This window comes from Semicossyphus pulcher, unplaced genomic scaffold, assembly GCF_022749685.1.
Source record: "Semicossyphus pulcher isolate SPU_LCO1_2020_fin unplaced genomic scaffold, fSemPul1.0.p SCAF_3, whole genome shotgun sequence".
NCBI classification, from domain to species: Eukaryota; Metazoa; Chordata; class Actinopteri; order Labriformes; family Labridae; genus Semicossyphus; species Semicossyphus pulcher.
In genome coordinates, this window is record NW_027211704.1 from 32,468,934 (window position 1) to 32,485,445 (window position 16,512).

Here is a 16,512-nt window from a genome sequence, read left to right on the forward strand (position 1 = left end):
ACAGAGCAGAGGGATCTAATCTTTACAAACAGCTGCATTCAGTCCAAAAAGGTAAAGGTATCCAAATCACTCAGCAAAGTCTAAGACAAAAACACAAGGCCTACATCACAAAGAAATTCAGTGGAAGATATCTATACTGGACTTGGTTGCTACAATGACCTCAGACAAACTGGCTACAGATACCTCGAGCACAAGGACCAAATACACAGAGGAGTAAAGGTGATGAGGGACAGGTGGAACTAATGAGACAGGTAAAGCTGATCAGGGCAGGGGCAGACAAACAAAGGCTGGAAACACACAAGGGCAGTAACCCTGATTTCAGCCAACGTTTGCCAGAGAAACTGACACATCTTTGAGGCAGGTGGACAGGTGCTCCACAGCTAAAAACAGAAATAGAAATTCAGGCTACAATCTGAGCTTACAGATTTTCTTATTAGGCATTGGTCAACCTCGTGTTGCTTGGATGGGCAATTTAGTGAGTCCAGACACAGACCTGAGAGAGAGAAGGGAAAGGAACTGAGCTGTGTGCTGTGATAATGATAATGATAATGATTGATGTAGGAGGCAGACTTTGCAGATGTGCCACCATAAAACACGTATAACCAAAAAGGTAATTTTCAAACAAAACAGAAATAAAACAATTAACTAAACTAAACTAAACTCATTACAAAGAAACTTGTCGACATAAAAGAAACAAAACATAAAATGCACATGTCTCAACAGCACTGGACCACATGGTACTTAAGGTAAGTATGAGCCAAACACAGAAAACCTTCCCACTTAACTAAAAAATTAACTGGAACTTAAATTAAACTAACAATTACCAACAAATGCATTCAGGGCTCAAGGAGACAAGTGCTTTCACCCATTTTGTCACACTGTGAATTCAGACATAAACGCAGGTTTAGGGCAAATATTCTATAATCATTAACCAATGTAAATAAACACAAATGGTCTCCCACCGCTGTGGTGTGGTTTGTAATCTGCAGATGTAGTCATACATCTTGTACGTCTCGTCATATACAGGAAGTTGTAATAAATGGATGTGATCCATCGCGTCGAGACACCCAGGCTTTCATCATCCAGCCATCATTCGGCCCAATCACTACTGTGTTGTCTCAAAGGTAATGACCTAACAGACAGTTATTTAAATATACATTTTGCAGATTAAAACTTAAAGAAAGGATCATTTAAGGACGTAAATAGTTCTTATGTAGATAAATGTCAGCTTCAGTCCAAATTGATCCGTCCTTCATGCACCTGTCAGTCAAAGTGTGCTGATGACAGGTTGTACAGGTAGTCCCATCGCTGCAGGTGCCACTCATCAATTATTAAGGAGCCTCATAAAAGAGCTTCAGCCGACTTCACTCTGGGAATTCTGGGATTGACTTATCTGGGAGCTGCAGGGTGCTTCCCTTAAGGGCTGGAGAAAATAACACACGCGCACACACACACTCGTATTTGACCGGTCAATCAACTAAGCCTCCTCTCCTCCCCTCTCTGCTCTTTCCTCCTTTTCATCTCTCCGCTCTCACTGGGACATGCTTTTTATTCTTTATCACCTCTTTCTCTCCGTCTCTCTCCGTTCTCTTTTCTTTTCCTTCCTTCTATAAAATAAAACCATTGAACCTGCTCGTCTTCCCACTGCTCCCACTCCTCTCCTCCTCCACTCTCTCTATCCATTTGATTAAAAGTAGGTCATTCTGCAACATCGAGCTGCAGCTCCTGCCACGCATGACATACACATATACACGCGTATCGCCTGGCAACCGCGCGTTCCCCTCCACCATCCATCCTCCATCCTCGTTTTCCTCCATCTTACCTTCCCAGGAGGTCGCACTCGGTGCGGAGGGCTGGGTCTGCAATCTGACACCGCTTTGTTTTGTCCCTGCTCTGCTGCCGTAGAGGGGCTGAGGGTTAATTGAGCAGGGCTTTGTTGAGGAAAGGAGGGTTAGATTCACACACGCATTCATTATGTCTATAGACGTCTGGTCACAGTCCACAGCTCTGAATCTGATCTAAATGTTGTAAAGGGAACTCTTTTAAAGGGAAGACTTTTATGTGTCTAAGGAGGGAAAAGCAGCGTACTGATTGTAGAAATGGAGTTGAAAAGATGGTCATTAGAGGCAGAGATGGTCATAAGAAGCATTTAAAGGTCTTCAGAATAAGATGGTAAAACCTTGAGCGTAGACTGAATATAAGAAGTGGTATTAGCCTCTCGCTAAACGTCTTTATGGTCACAATCACAAGACTTTCTTTAATACAGCATGATGCTTATGTTGTAAATTAGAGTAACCGGGCGTTCACACCGAACGTGAGTAGACGCGAATTTGCGTCGGGCGACGCGAATGACGCGAATGATCACGATGTGAATTTGTGCCCTTTTGTTGAAAAAATTGAACGTCCTCAGCAAATTCGCATCACGTGGTGCAGCGTAAGCCTATCAACATTGAGATTCTCCTGACGCCGTTGGTAACCATGGAGATAAGCGCCGCTTCCTCCCCTCCATTCCGGAAGTGAAGGGCGAACATTTCGCCTGTTATTTAACCGCATATTTTGATCCGGCGGTCAAACTTGTGCGAGTAACGCGAGGCACATATTCGCTTTGCGTTCGGTGTGAATGCACAGTAAAAATAGTAGACAGTGCAGGAAGCCTGTTGCTATGGTTACCTGTGACAACCACATAACACATAGATGTAGAAATATACAGTATATATCAAAGCTCTTGTTCAAATGTGGCCATATTTGAGTCCAACAACCGAGAATGCAAAAGTCAACATTGCCAAGCTCTGGACTTAAAGTTGTAATCTCGAAGATCTCAGTTTCGTTCTCTCTGGCGGCACCTGTGGTGATAAACAGTAACTGCGGGAGCACACTTCCCAGATATCCAGACAGTGCTGCATGTGTGACGTCCACGGTTGGCTCCGGTTGTAACTCTTGATTTTCCTGGCTGACGGTCGCTTTCCTTTTCAGACTGTTTGCTTCATCTGAGCGTCGAGTTTGTTTCTTTTTCTTTGGATTTTCACTTCTTGTTGAAGTTGTATCTGTAGTCATCCATCTTTTCTTTGTTTGTTCAGCCATAGTAGATTACTGTTTACTAACACTTGCAGAGAGCGGAAAAGCAGCCGCTTAGCTCCGCCTACCCTCTCTGGCAGACCAACCACTGCTGGCTGATGGAAAACACGTCACTAACTGGGCGCCGCTTGTGACTTTTTCCTCACCAGGCACACAGTCCATAATTCTAGGCTCAATCACCATTGTGTTACCTCCTTCAGTGATAGATAGTGACTTTACATACATTTATTCAAATGAGTGATTACTTTAAAAATGGCCGTCAACACCGTTTACAATTTGTTGAATACACTGATTTTTTGTGAGGCTTGTAGACACTTTGGACACTAAAGGCTTTATTTTTGTCTTAATACTGTAACTGCGTCTTCAACCAATTACAGCTCACAGTGACGGACGTCTGTGTTTGTATTCGGTGTATTTCATTAAGACTCCATAAAACTGGAGGCCGGCTGTGGAGCTCCTTGTGTTTAATGAAATCATTAAACCAGAGCTGTTCGGCAGCAAACTCTTGTGTCTCAGATTTCAGACCCCCTCATCCGCACATAAATGCATCACGAGTCGGAGGTCATTCTTTTAGCTGCATTACCGCACACATCATGCTGTCACAGATGCTAAACTACTCGCCTCTGATGGATTGATGGATTACCCACTATGAGCAAGATTACTGCCTCTGCCCACTGATTGTCATAAATACTCTGAATTAATTGGCTGAAACTGGGTTAACATTGACTCCAGCAGCACCTCCTACACTTCTCCCAATTATCCCATCAGCCCCTGAGAGGGGGTTGTCATGGCAATCCCTTGAAAGATCATATATACCAAGGAAATGATGTCACTGTCATAGATGTTTCCTGCACAGCCTCGTTAAGATGTGACCTGTGACCTACTGTGTGTAGGAGCAACGAGTGTGTGTGTGTGTGTGTGTGTGTGTGTAGCGTGGTTTATAGTAATGGACCGGGTTCAAAGGCCGTAGCTGGAGGGTGAATATGAGGTTGGTGGGTGAAGGTTATATGCATGTATGGAGGTGAACACGACGACACACACACATGCAGACCTCGGGGAGAGTCGTTAGTGAATTGGTGAGTGCCAGACCTGTTATAGATCAGCAGGGAATAGCAGGTAATAGACTGGACTTTAAAGTGCCCACAATGACACACACACGCACACACACACACACACACACACACGCACGCACGCACGCACACACATGCACACTCCTTGTTGTCCCGTGAGGCTGTTAAAAGCAGGTCAGAGAGAGTAACAGTGGGCTGTGTTTGATGGAGAGCATCAACAACATCATTTCTTTATTCACTTCACACATTCAGTCTTTATTATTTACACTGTGTGTGTGTGTGTGTGTGTGTGTGTGTGTGTGTGTGTGTGTGCGTGTGTGTGTGTAAACTATGTTTACTGTTAGATGTTTTATTCTTACTGATCTGGCTCTCTGATTTCTTCTGCTCTTTGATTTTAGATTAACTTTCAACATTTTGAGACAGATTATTTCTACTCTGCTACTCGGGATCAGAACGCTGCAGGAGCCCCATTTGTCAACAGAGCTGTCAATCATGAGGTCACACCCCCTTTTTACAGCATCAAATAACTAATTAAAAGTAAACTTGTCAGTAAAATGAACACTATAATAACTAACTATAATGACAAAACCATGTTTAAGAAAAATTTATTTGACGTGTATTTTGATTTTATAGTTTGACTCATGTCCCATCTGTTAACATGGAGGAGGCGGGCTTTATGAGCTATACTGCAGCCAGTCAGCAGGGGGCGCTTGAAATGTTTTTGCTTCTTTTTTAGGGAGCTGTCATGTCGTCCATCTTTTTATACAGACTATGGTCTGCACATGGGGGTCAGTCCTTCCTCTCATGTCTGCAGCACGTGCAGAACAGTGTTCACAGATATCTAACATGTAAACAAAAGTGGGAGCATTTCTCCCCACTACTCGCCTCCCTCCACTGGCTCCCTGTTAGTTTCAGAATTTAGTGTATTACTTCCATATTTAGTGTTTTTAATTCACTTCTTGGATCGACCTCCTCATATTTATCAGACCTTTTAATCTCTTCCATCCAGCACGAGCACTCGGCTCCTCTGAGCAGTCTCTGCGGGTCGTCCCTCGGGCTCAGGGGTGACCACACCTTTTCAGTTGCCAACCTGTCTTTTTGGGCTTTGAAATTAGTTAAAGCATTTTTATTAGTGTTTATTAATTTGTTTGTTTACATTATTCATTGTTTTTATATTTGTCTGTGATCTACATTATGTCTTTGTACACATTTGTTTTCTTTGCCACTGAGTTTGAAGCACTTTCATTTGCTCAGCTCACGTTGTTTTCAATGTGATACAGACATAAATTTGACCTGACTTATGAGGCTTAGTGATTGGAACAAAACAATGAATACAAATTTAATGCAAATAAATAAATTAGAAATGCAATGCAAGATATTTTAAAAGCTAGAAATGCAGACATTTTAACAGCGGTCTAAGACGGCTATAATTTCCAATCAATTCCTGAAATTCTTTTTTTTCATAGAGATGAATGAACTAAATCCAGGATGTAAACGTTTCACCTGCAGAAGATGTACACAGTAATATAAAGTAGTCTGCACCTGTGCAGGATATGCAGCACTTTCAGCTGCACTACACCAGATTCAGTGTAACGATGAGTTGTTCATTTACAAGCAAAGCTCCCCCCCGTGTCTGTTCACATCTAATTACATGTTCTTAAATAATGAGCTTAAAGTTAAAGTAAAGTGAATTAAATCAGCTTCACAGATTTCTAAGACTAATTACATTTAATTAACACATACATTGTTTCCATGCAAACACTTTGGCATGCATTCTGCTTTATGATAGTAGGGACTGTGTTTGTTGCAGTTAATTGCATTGAGATTGATCTTAGGTGCAAAACAGTCCTTGGATAGATTTGTTAAGCCTCAGGCCGACAGGCTGACACTATTCAGGCAAACGAGTTGTGGACAGTTATTCTGCAGGGATGTGCTTTTATACGAGCGTATTTTGTGTTTTTGTCTGTTCATGAAAAACTGCAAGGCCACTGAACCGACTGCCAATAGTAACATTACCTGCTTTCATCCATGTGTATTTGTAGATACTCTCCCAGCTCTTGGCCGACTCACTGTCTCCCTGAACGTCCTGTTGCATAACAAACGACTTCTTTCTCTTCTTGAATGATACCAGATGTTAATGTTTTATTGCTCCACACGAGCCCTCAGACCCTTGCATATAGTAATATGACGAAGCATTATGAAACAGTGACTATTCTGATGAGCAAACAAAAAATATCTATTAAGTCCCTCGTGAAACGGAACTAGTTAGAGTACAGAAAGGAAGTAGTCTCTGAAAACTCAAGTAAAAGCAGGCTCGACATATTATGATATATCTTAATAGCAAAGTTCAGAACTGAATAACAATTACACGAGGAGCTTTGCTGTGATCTCATCAGTGATCCTATCATGACTGAAACCATGAGGTGTCTTTTAAATGAATGAGAAACTTAAATTATTTAGCGAAAAGCAAAAAGAACACTTAATGAGGATTAGGTTTCTAATCGTTACCACTTCATTAGTCCTTCCTGCGAATAATTGACAACCCTCGCCTCAAACCAGGGAGCCAAATCATATCTTTTCCCCACATCACTGTTGATTTTGTGCTGCTGCAGCCATCTGGTCAGTTTGGGCTCAAAGAGAAAAGGTTGTAAGTATGAGGTTGGGTCAAGTTCAGGACTTCAGGCATGTTCCTGAACACATGCAGCTTGAATATGGCTGCTTTGTAACGAACAAAAGAGGAGCGTCTCTGCTTCAAACAAACTGAACCATCATATCCTGATTAAGAGGCTAAGTGATTGGGTCGGTAAAGCACACAGGTACGCTGGCCCTGAAAGGTCAACGCACAGCAAAAAAATGCTGCAAATACAAAAACGTTGCAAATACAAAAATGCTGCAAATACAAAAACGTTGCAAATACAAAAACGCTGCAAATACAAAAACGCTGTGCTTTTTCTAAATGCTATGCATGCGTTGTCAAATTGATGAAGCCGTTTTTTTAATTTGCTAGTGTTTTGTGTATTTGCATGTGTTTTCTTAAGTTGCTGTGCGTTGAGCATTCAAGGCCACTACACACAAGGCATCAGACTCGACTTAGAAAAAGTTTCACCATAGGAGACCGTAAGTCTGATTCATCTCACCTGCCTTGGGGTGTCCCACAGGGCCTGTTTCAAGGACCATTGTTCTTCCCTTTATATTTGCTTCCTGTGGGACTAAATATTCACAGATATAACACTGAATATCATCTATTTACAGATAATATCCAACTCTACTTTTATTAAAATCTAACAAGGGCATTTAGGTTATTTTGTTACCTGGTCTTAATGCCAAAAGGGACTGGACTATAGACATTTACATACAGAGGCTCTGGTTGTTGTTCCAGAGTAGTATTGGGCCTCTTCCATATGCTGCCTGCTACAACCACCATAATTTAAGAGTAATATTTAATCATTTATATCATATATTTGATGATATTTGTAGATTTAAAGCAAACTAGATCCTGTTTGCATCACTTAAGAAACATTGGATCTAACATCCGTAGTTTAAACTGCTGAACTTTACTCTGCTGTGTATGTTTGGAGTATGACACATAGCTGCATCCTGATTCACTCACACAGCCTCCTCAAGTAGGGCATACTACTACTGTGCCCTTTGGCAAAGCACTTAACCCAGTTAAACATTTCTCCTGCAGATGTTCAATATGTGCCATACTGTAGTCAGAGGGGGGATGTATTGCCTAAACACATATGTGAAGAAGTCTTTAGTCATCAGATCGAGTTAGAGGATGTTACAGTTCAGATTCAGGGATGTTCTCAATGTGTAGTCGTAGTAGTTTATCACGCAGCTGGATACCTTTATAGAAGCAGTTAAAATCATACATTATGAAGAATGTCGCTGCAAAATTACATAATGAAAGAAAAGAAAATGTTACTCTCTGAAATATTGATGTGCTCTCAACCAAATCCACATTCAAGCTGTGGTATAATCTACATCACGCTGAGATTAACCACATCGCCCTCAGATACATGCAAAGAACTTTTTATTTCCAGATCAGTAGCATCTCTTCACAGTCAGCGTGTGTTCGTGTTAGCCAGAGAAAGTATGGCTGCTGTAACTGAATAAGACTGAAGCTCAGCAGCACGACTCGCCTGCATGAGAACCACGTTTGTAAACAAAATGCAGATGTTTGTGTTAATCCAAAATATCCCATAATGAGTGACTCGATGCAAACTTAACTTGGAATCCATTGACCATTGTCTGTTGACGATTTATCCTCTGGGGGCGATGGCCTCTATTTCAGGGCTTCTGATGTAGCCAGAACACGAACGCACCCCGGTGCTCAGAGTCAGATAGCACCGCTAGCTGCACACAGCTAACTTAGACCCATAGCTAATGGAAGCAACACTTCGCTGTTACACTGAGCGCCCCCTACAGGTCTGGAGCACTTCCTTTGTGTTTATTGGATTTGAAGGGTTTTTCTTTTGCATGTGTTTTTGAATTGGCATCGTTTATGAATTTGCATCCTGTTTCTTGTAATGGAAACCATTTGGGCCATGGCAGCGAGATTACCCTCCCAGCTAGCAGGGAACGTTCCCTTAACATCGGCTAACATTAGCTACAAGTTCTAATTACATTTCAGAGAAAACGTTTTAATCTAATATTCAAAGAATGTTTTAGGGATGTTTATCATTTCAAATAAAGTTCTTGTAACGTTAAAACTTAAATTAGGAAAAAAAGTTTTAACTGCAACATTCTGCAGATGTTTTCAGGATGTTATTGAGGCCTGGGACGTCAGAACGCCTTTTATAAATCATTTGCTCAGCGTGACATAAAAACAAAGGTAGAACATGCTCACTGCAACATTCTGAGGATCTTTTCAGGTTGTTAGTACGGCCTGAACTATCAGAACTTGATTTATAAAACGTTCCTGAAATGTGATTTAAACATTCTCACTGCAACTTTCTGCAAATGTTTTCAGAGAACGTTCTCCTGCATTTAAAAGGAACATTCTGGGAACCAAATTAAAACTTCCCGCTATAAACATTACCAGAACATCAGAGTGTTCTTAGAACAAAAATTTCCAGCTGGGCTTGTCGGCCACCGTACTATTAGACTAAAAACAGAAACTTGAATGCTTTTGAGAAAATTAGCTGGAGAAGTTACAAAAACTGCAGGACAGAGGGGAAGCCTTCGGTTCAGCTGCATCGATTCTGACTCCTTTTTAAAACTTGTCCACTGTGAGTCTGACAATGTGTTCGGTGTGAGAAGCATTAACAACTTGAGCATTAGCTATATATATTTCAGCTGATAAATATTTGATTTTAAAAATATCTTTATCAACAAATATAACTCTGCGTAACTGGTTGAAGTGATGCATGTGCGTGTGAGTGTGTGCGTGTTCATCAGTAACGGATGTTTTTTGTACTGACTGAAACATTTTTCCACCATAGCACAGACTTTATTGGAGATGCAGAGCTTGTTTGTGTGTTTCTGTGTATTTTTTATTCCCATAGAGGCTTTTCCACTGAGCTCCAGGCGGACTGTGTGTGTTAGTGTGTTTTTCTGTGCAGCAACACAGACAAGTTGGACAAAAAGAAAGCAGGAATGAGCATCGTTTGATCCTAAGGGCAGCGGCTGGCGTACAGCCGTGCTCTTTGAAAGCACAAACACACAGTGGAAGAAACAACAGTGCTGCAGACAGTCCTGAGGCGTGTGTGTGTGTGTGTGTGTGTGTGTGTGCTGTTATATCTTCCTCTTCTTCCTGCGCTCAGACTAACAAAGACTAATGAGCAGTCACAACATCTGACTCGGGTCGTCTGTACAGATTTAATCTTAACTGTGTTTCTTTGCACCACAAACTAGAGCTTGTTCAGCTGTGAACACGTTCAGCACAACGGGCAGATTGTCCCACAGCTTCTGGCATCATCACATATATCGCTAGTTTTAAATCATATAAACGCAGATTTGTTTCCATGTCTGAAGTTGGAATGAAGGAGGTTGTAATATTGTTGATCTTCTGCCTTTGTGTCTCATCAGGTCTGCTGAGCGGAGACGACACAGTGGGTGGACATACACAAGAGACGTGTCCACATCAGTGAACGTAAGTCAGTGTTTCTGTCCAATCAGTGCGGCTCGAGTATTCACGAGAACAGACTGTACTAGAAGGCTCCTGGTTTAGTGATGTTACCTCACAGCAATCCCCTCTGCCACCCGACTCTTAAACTATTCCTCAAGCTCAGGACACGTTAAGTTGCTTTATATCATTTTTTAAGTCTGACAAATCAGTAATGTGGTCAAAAGACGAGAGTCTGGAGCGCTGTTTGGCTCAGTGGGTTCCCGGTCAGCCGATCATTTGGTGCATGTGATCCCCCACTCTCTACTTCCCACGTTTCACGTTACGCAAAAGCCAAAAAAAGTGTTTCCATGTATAAGTGCATGAGGATGCTTTGTGACCACTCTGTGAGCAGCTGTTACAGCTGGCCTGCTGCTTTACACACTTCTTATTTGCAGTGTGGGCAGTGCTCCCAGTCGCCACGCTGAGGGTAATTGTGTGTGATGGGTGGAGGGCCTTTTTTTCGGGGTGTTTGTCGAACAGAATTGGTGCTGTGGGTTTATATGGAGGTCAGGGGAATGGCTAAAGGGGCATTTAATGTGGTGGTGCCTCTGGCTTTGCTTCTCTGAGAGGTTAAAAAAAGGATATGACAGGAGAACGACGGACACAGAAAATCCAAACATGAAAAATTGGTGTTAAGAGGAAAAAAATCTTCTCCCCGGTTTCTTTTTCATCGTGCTGAGAGCAGCACAGATCTGTATGACCTACATTCACTGCATATAATATATGCAGCGAATTTATTATATATAAGAAATGGGATTTAATGTGATGTCATTTTAGAAAGGGCTTAAAAAAGGGGAAAGAAAGCATTGATTCACGCTAATTAGCAGGCGATTCAGTGACACTGAACCGAAGCTGCTGCCTTTAACCAGTCAGTGCTGTTTGTGGTTTAAAACTCAGGAATGATTTTCTGACTAAACAAGAACACTATCTTTCCACCAGCACATTCATGCTTCACATTAAGGAAAGAAACCTAATGGTGAAAAATGGTAGAAACCTCAGGTCCGGAAACACACCAATCCTTCCATCAAGTATTCTGCTGTGGCAAAAAGAAGTGGCCAAAATTAGTTTCCTCCGGAGGGCTCAGAGTAGAGCCAGAGCTCGCTGGAGGGATTATATGTCCCGTCTGGCCCGGGAACGCCTCGGAATCCAGGAGGAAGTGGAAAATGTTGTCGGGGAGAGGGACGCCTGGGTCACCTTGCTCAGCCTGCTGCCACTGCGACCTGGCCCCGGATAAGCGGAGGATAATGGATGGATGGATGGATGGCATCAAAGAATTTTAAGCCAGTAACGCATCTATAAGGAATAAGTGAGATCTCTGCACTGTTGGAGATTGGATTGGACTGTTTGGATGTTTGTCAACTCTCAATGGTTGCGTGTTTGTTAAACAGTTTTGCAGCTGGGAGCAGATAAATGAGCGAAGCTTATACGAGAGCGGACATCCTCGTCCCGTCTCCCACAGTGAAGTTTGACTTTTCAAAATCTGCCAAACTGCAACAAAAAAGTTGCAGTACGACGACTAACAGGACTGAAGATTTACTGAGTCAACTAGTAGCTCAGGCCATTTTCCCACTATTCGTCACATTTATTAAACTACTATTGATAAACTACTTTTTAAATTAGTAATTTATTAATTACTACTATACTATTATAAATGTTCTAATGTGGAGCAGGACTTAGAAAATGATTTCAGTGTCAGTGCTGAAAAAAGAGTGATTTTTAAAAAATACACAACACTGCTAATGAGCATCTAAAATACAGATTTTACAAGCGCAGCACAATGCATGCCTCCTGTTAACGAAATGTCTAACGGGCAAAAGTGCCACTGATTATGAACGTGTCTGAAAGGAGAACTTTTAGCTGATCTATTTTAATACAGTTCAACATCGTGCCTCCACAGCTTCACTCCTCTTGACCAGACTTTGGAGACCTCTGGCCTCTTTCGAGTGATTGAATTGGCTTTAAACTGGCTGATGAATGACTAGGGAAGAATGGTCACAAGATGTTGTAGTAATACTGCATATTATAGGTGCTTTATTCCATCAGGGAACACAATAAATGGTACAGCCCTTTTCACATGCGTTACACGTGCACTTGAGCCAATCTGGGCATAATGACAACAGTGACTAATTGGGGGCAGCTCTACACAAGACCAATGTTTTTGTTGATAATGTTACAAATAAAACATTTCCAACTGACTGTTTTCTACATTTGAAGGCTCCATATACAGTCTTAAGCCCAGTTCAGATCAATGAATCACAACGCAACAAAACTGTTTTAGAATTTTGTAGAGAAAATCGCGGCGGTGTGAGCTGGTTAGTTGCAGAGCGTCTGAAGCCGTTGTGTGGAGTTGCAAAAGGTTTGACTTGTCAAATCTCCAAATGCAGTTTTAGAACTGAATGATGTCGCTATTTCACTTCAGCCAATCAGGAAACAGCATAAGTTGGCGTAGGCACCCTGTCTCTGGCGCTGCAGGAGCCAAAGACGTCTCCAGATCCTCTCTTTCCAAACTCTCTGTCTTCGACGTTTATTAATCAGTGTTACAGCTAACATTGTGAGCACGTCACTGTCACTGTCATCCACTTCTTTTTATAACAACAACAGAAATCCAGCTAGTTAATTCATGTAACATGGGCCTAATTCTAACGTTATATAGTATAAAGGCATAAGTAGTGGGGTATGTCAGTGTGTCATTGCTATGGAGACGGTCAGCTGTGTCTGTGTGCGATCCGTTGCTTTGATGTGAACGGTCCAGTTTTAGAACGTTTACGATCAGATGTCGAGGGATTCTTTTGGCAGTTGCATCCAGTGTCGTTGCGAATCATTGATCTGAACTGGCCTTTACACTGAAGTAGCAAAGTCGAAGTTTTAGCAGAAAGAGAAAGAGGTTATTAACACTCTAACTACGGAGCTTCTTTGTTTGCTGGCATGGCCATTAAAATTCATGTACACAGCACACACAATTACACATCAGTGAATGGGATTCAAGTGTGAAATTAGGTGTTTTTTTTAGGACATGTTTACGCACACAAAATAATGCTAAACATGATAAACAGAGTCATTTCACCTCCTCGGCCCTGTTCCTCTGTGTTTGTCCCAGAAGAGCACCATTAGCACTCGGCATCCTCCAAAACAACACTAATGGAATCCCCCTCTGATGGGAACAAAGGCACACAGACAGTACGAGTGTTTGTGCGTGCCGGGCTGGGGACGGGCACAGCCGAATGTGAATGCTGTCTCTTTATGGACAAAGAGGAAACACAACAATGAACTCCACATGCTCCGACTCCAATCGCACATGGTGAAATCAAGAGATGACGACCGCAGTCAAAAATTAGACCATTAGAGACCCGTCTGTTCGATTGTGCTTGAGGCCATTTTACATTCACATTTCTGCAGAATGTTATCGGCTATAAGAGAGCTCCTCAAAGAACAGTTGTGAGTTCAATGTCTCTGAAAAAATATTCCTAAAAAGAGCCGTAAGGAGGCCTTCAGCAGCTGATTAGGCCTTTTGTGTGCAGCTGTAATAATGGAGCATCAATCATGTAATCATGCTCGCACAGTTCATTTGAAGGTGAGGCATTTTTAACTCCTGCATTTTAAGTGGCCACTCTTAGAAATGTAAAACAGAGAGGGCTGTGAGTTTCAAGATTTGTACTTCGTTCTACATTCGGCCAAGACGAGGACATGTAATTTACTCGAGCATGTTCAGAGCGAAAGCAAAGTGGATTTTTGCACAGTGCTGTTACAGAGCCAATGCAAAGATGCAGATTGATTCACACTCATGCCGTGACACGCGCATGTTTACGTTTTTCAACACAAGCAAGATATTCGTGTGATCACGTCTCAGCAGGCTTTGGTTGCATGCAGGAAAAACAGTCCTTTTTAAAGCATAAGAGGCGGAGCGCGATCTGACGTTATGTCGATGATTTACATTGTCTTTATAAGCAGACATCTGCATGGAAGAGCAGCTAACAATCCACGAGACACTGTATCTCAACTCCAACCCCATTCTCGCCTCTCAAGTTGCTAGTCGGGCTGTAAACAATGCAGCGCACCGAGGAGGGAGTTTTGGCTGGTTTGGCTGTTGCTCCCAGAGGCTGTATCGTAGTCAGACGATCAGCCGATTTAGAGCCGATTGGCGTCAAGTAGCTGGAAACAGTAGTACAGTTAATCCAGACACAGTCCCTGTAGGAGGCAGTAGAATTAACCAAGCTGTGTCCTCCTCCAGATGATGTTAATAACCCAGACACAACCCCGTTTGGTTTTCTGACATATCTGGAAGGGTGAATATTCATGGGTCATTTTTAACAACACAGATAAACGCAAGTGATCCCGCGGCCACTTCGCTTTTGGTCTGAACGAATCTAATGTGAGTATTAATGACAGGAAAGTTCCCTTTCCAAACCCCCCCCACATAATATTCAAAGAACAGTTTTCTTTAAAGCCCCATTTAGCAAATGTATGCTAATTCCCTGCAGTTTCTAGAAGTAGGTTAACATGTGTCATGTGTGTCATGAGTTTCACTCCGAGCACGCTTTTGCCAACACTCACAGAAGGTCAGTAAGCAATGCTCAGTGATGCACAACGCACTGTATACACACAATTCAAGCTAAATGTTAATTTTAGAAACATCCAAACAGGCCAGTCTGTTTCTGTTAGAGCCTGTAGCGCGAGAGGCAGCAGGGAGAGGCCAGACGAGAACCCATCCATGACGTCTACGCTGCAAACATAAATGTAACGTTAGCAGGAAGTGCTCAGTGTGATGCTAATGTTTGCCTGAGGTTGTGGCCCTCAAGCCAAACCAAGGTACCACTGACCTGGTTGTGTTTTGGTTTGTCTATTAGGGCGCCCTGTGTGTACATTTGAGTGTAACCAACTTATTTTTAGCTCGGTCAACCAGAAACACGAACAACCTACCGTGCAGTGCTCTACCACACTGTCAGGGCAGCCAACCAAACCAAAGCTGCCAGTTCGATGCAGGAGTTGTGCGTGAATGTTTGTGTCCCCCAGACTGCCCTGTAAAACTGTTAACCTGCACACTGACCCAGCACTTCTCTGAGCCTGTGCAAAGACCAGGGCTGCACCACGTCCTCCTGACTGACACACAGAGAGGGCAAAATGCTGCTCGGCTGTGTCTGCCCTGTGCCCAGGCCCCTGAAACAAAGTCAAACAGTGCCACTTTACCGCTTTTAATCTGGCACTAGTTGACATGTTGGTGCTCTGGTATGAGCTCTAATGCCTGAGGAGAAAGTAGACAGCCATGTGCCTCCTCTATTTCACTTAGACATCCACCTGCTGGCGAAGTCTAACGGCTGGACAACATCAGCCTCGTAATGGCTCCATGTGTCAAACATGGGGCAATCTCATACGATGATTTAGCGTCTGGGAGAAAAATGACTGTATATATAGATGGATGTCGCGTCTCCATCTGCTCTCATTGTATGAAATTGAAAATAGCCCCCATGATAGGCGCTGCCATCTTGCAATGGTGACATCATCTGGAGCCAGAGTTGCGCAGGAGAGATCGGCGGGTGGAGCCGCTGTAGCCACTTCCGCTAACCAATCACACACTTAACTCACCGACAAACACAGCAAAGATCTCGCTCGCCAGCGTGTTTAACAGCAGAACAACTTCTTGTGTTGGTCTGAGGTTAACGTTCACAGGTATGGAAACGTCAATGACTGTAGTGTTAGTGTTAGTTACGTCTCCTCTCGCCGTTCCTCCTCCACTCTGCTACTTGGGAACAGAACGCTGCAGGAGCCTAATTTGTCAACAGAGCTGTCAATCATGAGGTCACACCCCCTTTTTATAGCATCGAATAACTAATTAAAAGTAAACGTATCAGAAAAATGAACACTTGGACATAAATCAGCATGATACGAACTCACTATAATGACAGAAACCATGTTTGAGAAACATTTATCGGGCGTGTATTTTGATTTTATAGTTTGACTCATGTCCCATCTGTTAACATGGAGGAGGCGGGCTTTATGACCTATACTGCAGCCAGTCAGCAGGGGGCGATAGAGAGGGTTCGGCTTCACTTTTAGGGAGCTGTCATGTCGTCCATCTTTTTATACAGTTTATAGGCGAAACAGACAATATATCTGGGATTCCAGTGAAGCCAAAGAAAAGACCCGTTTACCGGGATGTTATAAGTATATATTGGTCCACTTTGGTATCGCGATTTTGTGAAACCTTATCGATTCTGAAAAACTCGGTTCCCTTTTTTAATGAATAGTTGATGTAAAGAT